Source organism: Cyprinodon tularosa, unplaced genomic scaffold (genome assembly GCF_016077235.1).
Source record: "Cyprinodon tularosa strain WSP-4 unplaced genomic scaffold, ASM1607723v1 ctg97, whole genome shotgun sequence".
Taxonomy (NCBI): domain Eukaryota; kingdom Metazoa; phylum Chordata; class Actinopteri; order Cyprinodontiformes; family Cyprinodontidae; genus Cyprinodon; species Cyprinodon tularosa.
Window position 1 is genome coordinate 1,884,357 of NW_024039751.1, and position 7,731 is coordinate 1,892,087.

Sequence of the window (7,731 nt, forward strand, 5' to 3'; positions counted from 1 at the left end):
AAGGAGAAAAACAGCAGGGCAGAAGAGCGTGGTAAAAACCCAGTTTGGTTTCACCCTGACTTTTGCAGTGTGCTAGGAATCCAGTTTGTGTGGGTTGTGTTTTTTGTATGTTCTCCCTCCACCACAAGGTTGCGCCAGGTTCTCGTTGGCTCTCTCACACACCTGCAGATGGTTACGTCATTACCTGAGGACTCTTAAACAGCTGACTGCCACTACCTCGACGCCAGAGTGTTTGCCAGTTTTGGGTACTTTAGCCAAGCTGAGTTTTGCTGAGTCAAACTGAGTTTTGTCAACCTGAGTCTTAACCTTGCTGTTTTTTGTCTTTGCCTCTCGGCAGGAAGTCATCCTGCAAACTGGATGTTTTGGACCTTCTCCCCCTGGAAGGATCGTCTGAGCTTCAAACTGAGCTGGGTATTCAAACTGGAGGTTTGGATCTACTTTTCCCCAAAGGATTGTTTGAGCTTCTCACTGAGCAGGGGATTCATCTCCACAAGAAACCGTTCAAGTACCATTGGAAATCTAAGTGGCAGTCAGCTCCTCCGTTCCTCAAGGAAACACCTCAACCTGGGTAAACCCTGTCCGCTCTCCAACAAACAAGTTAATTACTGGAACAACCCACACCGACTGGATTCAGAGAAAGACACCTTTTCTGGAAACGTGAGTTCTGTTGCCTTAATTCCCTTTTGCAAATCAAAGCTCAAATTTCCCACTGAGCCTGAACTAACCACAGGAACTTCCCCTTCACTTTTCAGTCCCGGTTCGCCACTGTTCTGAGCAGCACTGGACCCAAATCTACAGGTTCTCAATAAACCTGTTAAACCTTCCCTTGGTCTCTCTGTTTGGTTTTCTGAATGTGGGTCAGATCTTTGAATAAAATAATGACACAGTGTAGTGATTGGTTAAAATGGCCTCAGATGACTGTTGGCCAAACAGGCCACACCCCGATTAAAGGGTTCAATGTCATCTATATAAATTCAGACTCTGTAAGAACCACGCTGCTGATATTATTGAAACTTGATTTTATTGGAGCATCTGGAAAACTGGGTCTGCCTTTCTGCTACAGCACTGGACTGGTTTAAATTCTATCTGAAGGTGTTGATAGGGATCTTTAAATCAGTGACCAGAAAAAAAATCACATGTGGGGTTCCTCAAGGCTCCTTTCTGGGGCCCTTTCTATTAAACATATACGTGCTCCCCTTAGCTCAGATATTTCCAGAAATAAAAATGAATAAAGCCCAAGCAGGGTCTAGAAAAAAATAATTCATGTATTTTAGTAGAATTGATTACTGCAACAGTGTCTTCATAGGATTGCCTAAAACGGCTGCCTAAAAATAACTGCAGCCTATCCTGTGTTCTCACTAGAACTCAGAAAATAGAGTACATCTGCCCAGTTCTGAAGTCCTTCTACTGGCTCCCTTTACCGCAGAGAATAGACTTTTAACAGAAATCCTTCTGTAAAGCCGGGCATACATTATACGATTTTTTTTCCATTTAGGGATGATTCTCCAGTTGTGCCAGAATTTTTCGTTCGGGCCCAGTGTCAGCTTCATCATGCATAGGGTGTCGTGTAATATACAGGTAGTAATGAGGAGCGATTAGGCTCTCAAGACCACCTCCAGATACAAAAAAACTTGCCTTGCATTACTTGTCGATTAACTCTCCTCATGTAATCCAGAGCAGTGGGTAGACTGGTGAAGGCAGCAGCTTTGCAAGGTGTAATCTTTGTCAGCTGGAGGGAGCCAGTTGCAGGAAGTGGCAACAATCATCAAGTTTCTACTTCCAAGGGTAGGATAGGAAAAAAGGAAGGAAATCTATTACAAAATACAGTTAAATTACTGACAATACCTCTGGATAATTTAGATTTTTTCAAAATTCATATGTCGCCCCTGTTCCAAGAAACACTTTATAAGTATAATTAAAGTCAAAGTAATATGAGAACAAAAACCTTGGGATCCAGCAGCATGTAACTAGATTTTATAATTTGCATAATAGTGACACCGATACTCTAAATTAACTAAACTTCTCGGTTCAGTTAAAGAGACGGAGATGGAGTTTGTGTTGCAGCTCGTTGATATGGTGCAACAAGCAAAGCAACAGATTTCTCCTTCAAAATCTGCATTTCGGCCTTCATGCTTATCACTTCCTTTGCAGCGAACCAAGCAGTGGTTGAGAAAAACTAAAAAAATAATGATGTAAATTAGAAATATAGGACAGACTACTTCAAAATTATCCTTTGCTACACTTTCATAATGCTTTTGTTGATGTGTTTATTTTATCTCCCAACAATAAATTTGCTTAAAATATCCACCCATGTTATAATATGAGTCTATTTAAATTACTGATTTAGTCTTGACAGAAAAAGTCAAAAAATGTCTCTACCAAGCAACAGAGCTGCATGAATTCTGCATGCTACTGAGTAGTTCTGTGCAGTTTTGAATTACATGTTTACAGTCACTCATTACTGTGTATATTTAAAAAAAAAATAGCAAGCTTTGTCTTACAAATCAATACTCAGTGTAAAAATCATAAGGCCCTCTCACAGACCTCTGTCATCCACTAAAGATTAGAATTTTCAGTAACGCTTTCTTTTACAGTACATCAAGGAACATGTGATAACAGGGCAATAACATATCAAGTTACACTATTAATTGGTAACAAGAAACACTTTATTGAGAATTCTGGAAAGTGCTGTGGTTCAGATTGTAGGCAGACAAGGTAAAGTAAGACTTTTTAGATTTCAAACTGTCATTACCAGGTAACTCAGTCATTTCACCAAAAGCAATAAAATAATGTGTTATTATCTTGTACAATGCTGTTTATTACCTGGCATAAAACAGAAAACCAAACCTAGAAGAAAAAAAGCCAATCTTTTTAACTAAATTCTTGTTTATATGTAACTAGACTTCAGTTTTGTAATACTTTATTTACTTGATCATAATTTACAGTCAGAGATGGCAAAAGTACTCACTTTCCGTACTTGAATACAAGTACAGATACTTGTGTTAAAAAATACTCTGGTAAAAGTGGAAGTACTGATTAAACTTTTTTACTCAAGTAAAAGTAACAAAGCACAGGCTTGTAAATTTACTTAAAGTATAAAAGTAAAATTAGAAACCACTTTTTTCATGCCGTTGCCTACATTTTAAATGGATGTCTGCCAATAGGACTAGATCTCCGTTGTGTTCATTTTCAATCATCTTGTCGTCCATGCTACTATGCTAACGCCACCGCCACCAAGCTGCAATGATTTGCCGCCAATGAATACCGCCGAATCTGTCGATTCATCTTGTAGTGGTGCGTCAAATGCAACGTAGATTCCCATCCAATTAGATTGAATTTGGTATTGATGACGTGAAAAATAATAACGGTAACTCCATTGAAATGATTCAAAACTAAAGTAACGAGACAATTTTTTTAAATGTAAGGAGTAGAAAGTACAGATATTTGTGTACAAATGTAAGGAGTAGAAGTAAAAAGTCACCATAAAAAAAGTAGTAAAGTAAAGTAAAAATATCAGAAAAATCTACTTGAGTACAGTAACGAAGTATTTGTACTTCGTTACTGTCAGGAGGCTCTAAACCTTGGATCCAATATTCAGACAGACAGAGCTGGAAGAGTTTTACAGACTTTATTTAGAAAGCAGCGTGAAAGCGGCGCGTCAGCAGGGGCGGACTACACGGATCCTCTGTGGAAACAGAAACTCAGGTCAGTGACTAAGAATGGTTGGCTGGAAGCAGTTGAGAGCTAAAGTCACTGACCTGGTTCAAAGTTCAGTCCGATCCCAGAAGGAGGGGAGGAATCCGCGAAGGAGTCGGTCCTCTGCCGCAGGCAGGCGCAGCCCCCGAAGCGCAGTGAGGTGAGCGGCGCTGAAGCCAAGAGGCGCCGAGGAGCAGGTGTTGCCAGAAAGGGAGATCCAAGCCGAAGTCGAAAAACAGAACCAAGTTCGTTTACCAGGAGATCAGAGAGCCGAAGAGGTACCGATGAGGGAGTCCAAGCCGTGGTCGGGAAAACAGTCCAGGTTCGGTAAGCCAGTAGAATCCAATTCACAGTCCAGGGCCGATCAGACTAAATGAGCTGACAGGGGCGAAGCAAAACTTGGGATCCACAAGACAGAAACAGGTCACCATCAGAATAATCAGAAAAGTAGTTTTAACGCTAGAGTTACTCTCACCAAAACAGCTAGAATAATCTGGCACTGGAAGCTTGAAACCAAACCGTATATATAGGGGCTGGAACCAGGTGGAAGGGATGAGAAATGATGAGAACAGGCAGAGCTAAACAGGTGGGTGGAATAAGCAATCAAGCCACCAGTGCCAGGACCATGACAGTTACTTCCCATTTCTGTTTACAGTTTACTTTGTAATATTGTTGAAGGTGGTGTCCAATAATCAAAACTGTTTTACTATGTCGTAACCTAATGGTAATTATCCACCAAATGTCTCCTACATTACATAGTCTAATGAAACTGTTACATGTTAACATGCAGTTGTAATAATTACATGCAGGTAATCACTTTGAAATTATATAAAAATAAACATAATAATTTTACTTTATTGATCTCACATTGTAGAAATGTACCTCTGCATTTAACCCATCCCCCTGAGGAGCAGTGGGCTGCCATCTTGGGGCGTCCAGAGAGCAGTGTGGGGTTAAGGGTTTTGCTTAGAGACCCAGAGTGGCAGTCTGTGGGAGTGGGGCTCAAACTCAGAACCTCAGGATTCCAAGCTCTATGGCCTAACCACTAGGCTGCCACTCTGCTCATGTAATAACATGGTAATAACCTAGCAAGTTACGCTATTACTCGATAACAAGAAACATTTCATGGAGAATTTCGGTAAGTGCTGTGCTTCAAATTTTAGGCAGACAAGGTAAAGTCAGACTTCTTAGATTTCAAATCATCATTACCAGGTAACTCAGACATTTCATCCAAAGCAATAAATACATTTTTGGGTAAATACCAAATTAAGTTTTTCTTGTTACCAAGTAATGTAGTGTAACTGGTTATGTTAATATCATATTATCACATTGTTATTGATGAAAAAAGAGAGCGTTACCAAATTTTATTATCTTTACACTGTAAACTCACATCATTCATTATTTTGATTCAAGAGTACATCAGTAAAATCTAGAGCTGAATGATATATTTTGGGTGCATCAAATTAGGAATTTTAAACATATCAGTATCAACTAGATAGGCAGAACAAGGCCTATTGTCTTTTAGAATGGGAGGAAAGGAGGATAAGTTATGTAAGGTTTGTTTGGCATGTGAGAGTGACAGAAATACAGCACAGGATTGTGAGTGTTTATCTGAAGAAGGGAAGCAACATAAGCAGTGTGGTTGCTTTTAATAATGTCAAAAGGTTGTTCAATAGCGGCAAAAAATATACATCTTGTGTTACTGCAGTATTAATACGATATTGATGTCAGCCGAAAGGTGTCAAAACATTAATCTAAATATGCTGATGAAGATTCTCAGTCATCCAGGTCATAATCATAGTCAGAATTAATCTTAATATTACCACATACTCACTCTAAAAAGAGCTGCTCCTTTTGAGTAAATAATAGAAAAAAAAATGTACCTGAAAAGGTTACTTGTTGTTTCAAGATTCCCATGATGTCTCCAAATTCAGCCTCAGTACCTTTGGGTTTGGCTTTTTCTCCCTGAATCCTATTAGCAGCATTGCTGCAAATACACACTATAAAGCGTTTCTGCATGTAGCATACAAACAAGTCATATTAAGTCTTTACATGGGCTTTGCTTCTTCAAGCTCCTTTTATAATGAAGACCAATTAAAGGGCACAGGTTGGAAAGTGGCTTGGCAGAGGCAGTGTGAGAGCAGGAACATTCTAACATGCCTCATAGCACCGGGATAATTAGGTGAGCTGGATGCAAGAACAGAAAATGAGCTGTGCTTATTTTGGACCGCAAACAAGAAATTGGCACGGACATTTTGGAGGCAGGTAGGAGATTGGCAAGAGTCGCCCAAGAGAACCTTCCCCACGGGGCAACATAGCTGCAGGCATACAGAGCCCGTGGCAAGGCGCTTTCTGAAAGAAAAACGGTGATGTGAAAGGAAAAAAAAAAGAAAGAAAATGTCCTGTTTGGCTTCTGGTAGTCTTGGAGCAAACAGGATTTTTGCCTGAGGTTAAGCTAACTTGTCTGTGTTTATAAACACTTAAGAACTGTTAAAAAATAATAGGCATGGTTTGAAAAAAAATTAATTTAAATGAAGTGTTTTTCGAAGAAAAACAATATAGAAGTTGAGTGCTTTCTGAAGATATAATATTCTTTGAATCCTTTGATACATTTGAATTCATTTAGCTTTAATTCGCAGCACATCATCTCCAAGCACTTTGCAAAGACACGCCAATCAAATCATATGAAGAGATTCGTTAAAGTTTTCAATATCAGGAAAAACAGCTGATTGTATCAAGTGTTTGACTTTGAAGGATTTGCTTTCCCTGGATGAGCATGTATCCAAAGTAGATATTGGTTGACATTTTTTCATTGACTGGAACAATCCCTCACACTGAACATGCATGCAGTGACAGAAGAGAGAAAAAACTCCCTTTTAATTGGAAGAAACCACCAGCAGAATCAGGTTCAGTGTGGTTGGCCTGGTTCCAGGAGTCATCCAAATGTCAACAAGTCTCTCCATTTTCTTCAAATTAAGCAAAACTGTTTTTAATCAATTTTGGCTAAATTTTGACCGGTTTGTGCAGTAAAAATTTTACTTTGTACTGTTTTACTCTAAAGTTATTGACAAAAGTTAAAGACAAAAGCAGTACAAATATTATTTGTTGTGACACAAACCAGCACAAGTGTAGCCAAATTGATTGACACAAAATGTTTTTAATTTGAAAAAGGGCTGGGCCATGATTGACCTTTGGTGACTTCTTCATTAGTATTATCTTTAAAATGATGGTGGTACAAACTAGCAGTGCCCCATATTTTTATAATTTTGTCCCTACAAGATTTTTCTCCTCCACTATACACTTGTAAATGTCACATGCCCTCTAGCGTGTCGTTCTCAAAGTAAAATCAGCGTACAAAGCAGGCAGGTAGAAACACACTAGTGGAGCACTTAAGCACACACCTGTCCTGTCCTCTCTGTAGCATCATACTTGTAAGATCCAATCCTGCAAGGCAAACATGTGGGTAAAAAACTGAGTAAATTGGCCCTTACACCTCAGAAAATAAAAAATTCACTAGCAGGACGGACGGTCGGACATACAGACAGACAGACGGACGGACATACGTACATCCATCCATCCATCCATCCATACATACATACATACATACATACATACATACATACATACATACATACATACATACATACATACATACATACATACATACATACATACATACATACATACATACATACATACATACATACATACATACATACATACATACATCCATCCATCCATCCATCCATCCATCCATCCATCCATCCATTTTCTTCCGCTTTATCCAGGGCCGGGTCGCTGAGATAGCAGTCTAAGCAGAGATGCCCACTAGCAAGACAGTCCGTATAATCCCTTCCATCTTTTTTATTCTATGGCCAAGATTTCTCAAATGCTCAAAAAGTAGCTCTTTCATTATAGTAGATAGAATTTGAAACACCTAGCCGGTGCAGCTTGAACACATCGTCAGTGAAGGACCCAGGGTCATAGGGTTGATCAGGCCCCAGTTTGTGTTCAAACAGCACACTACTCCATGCG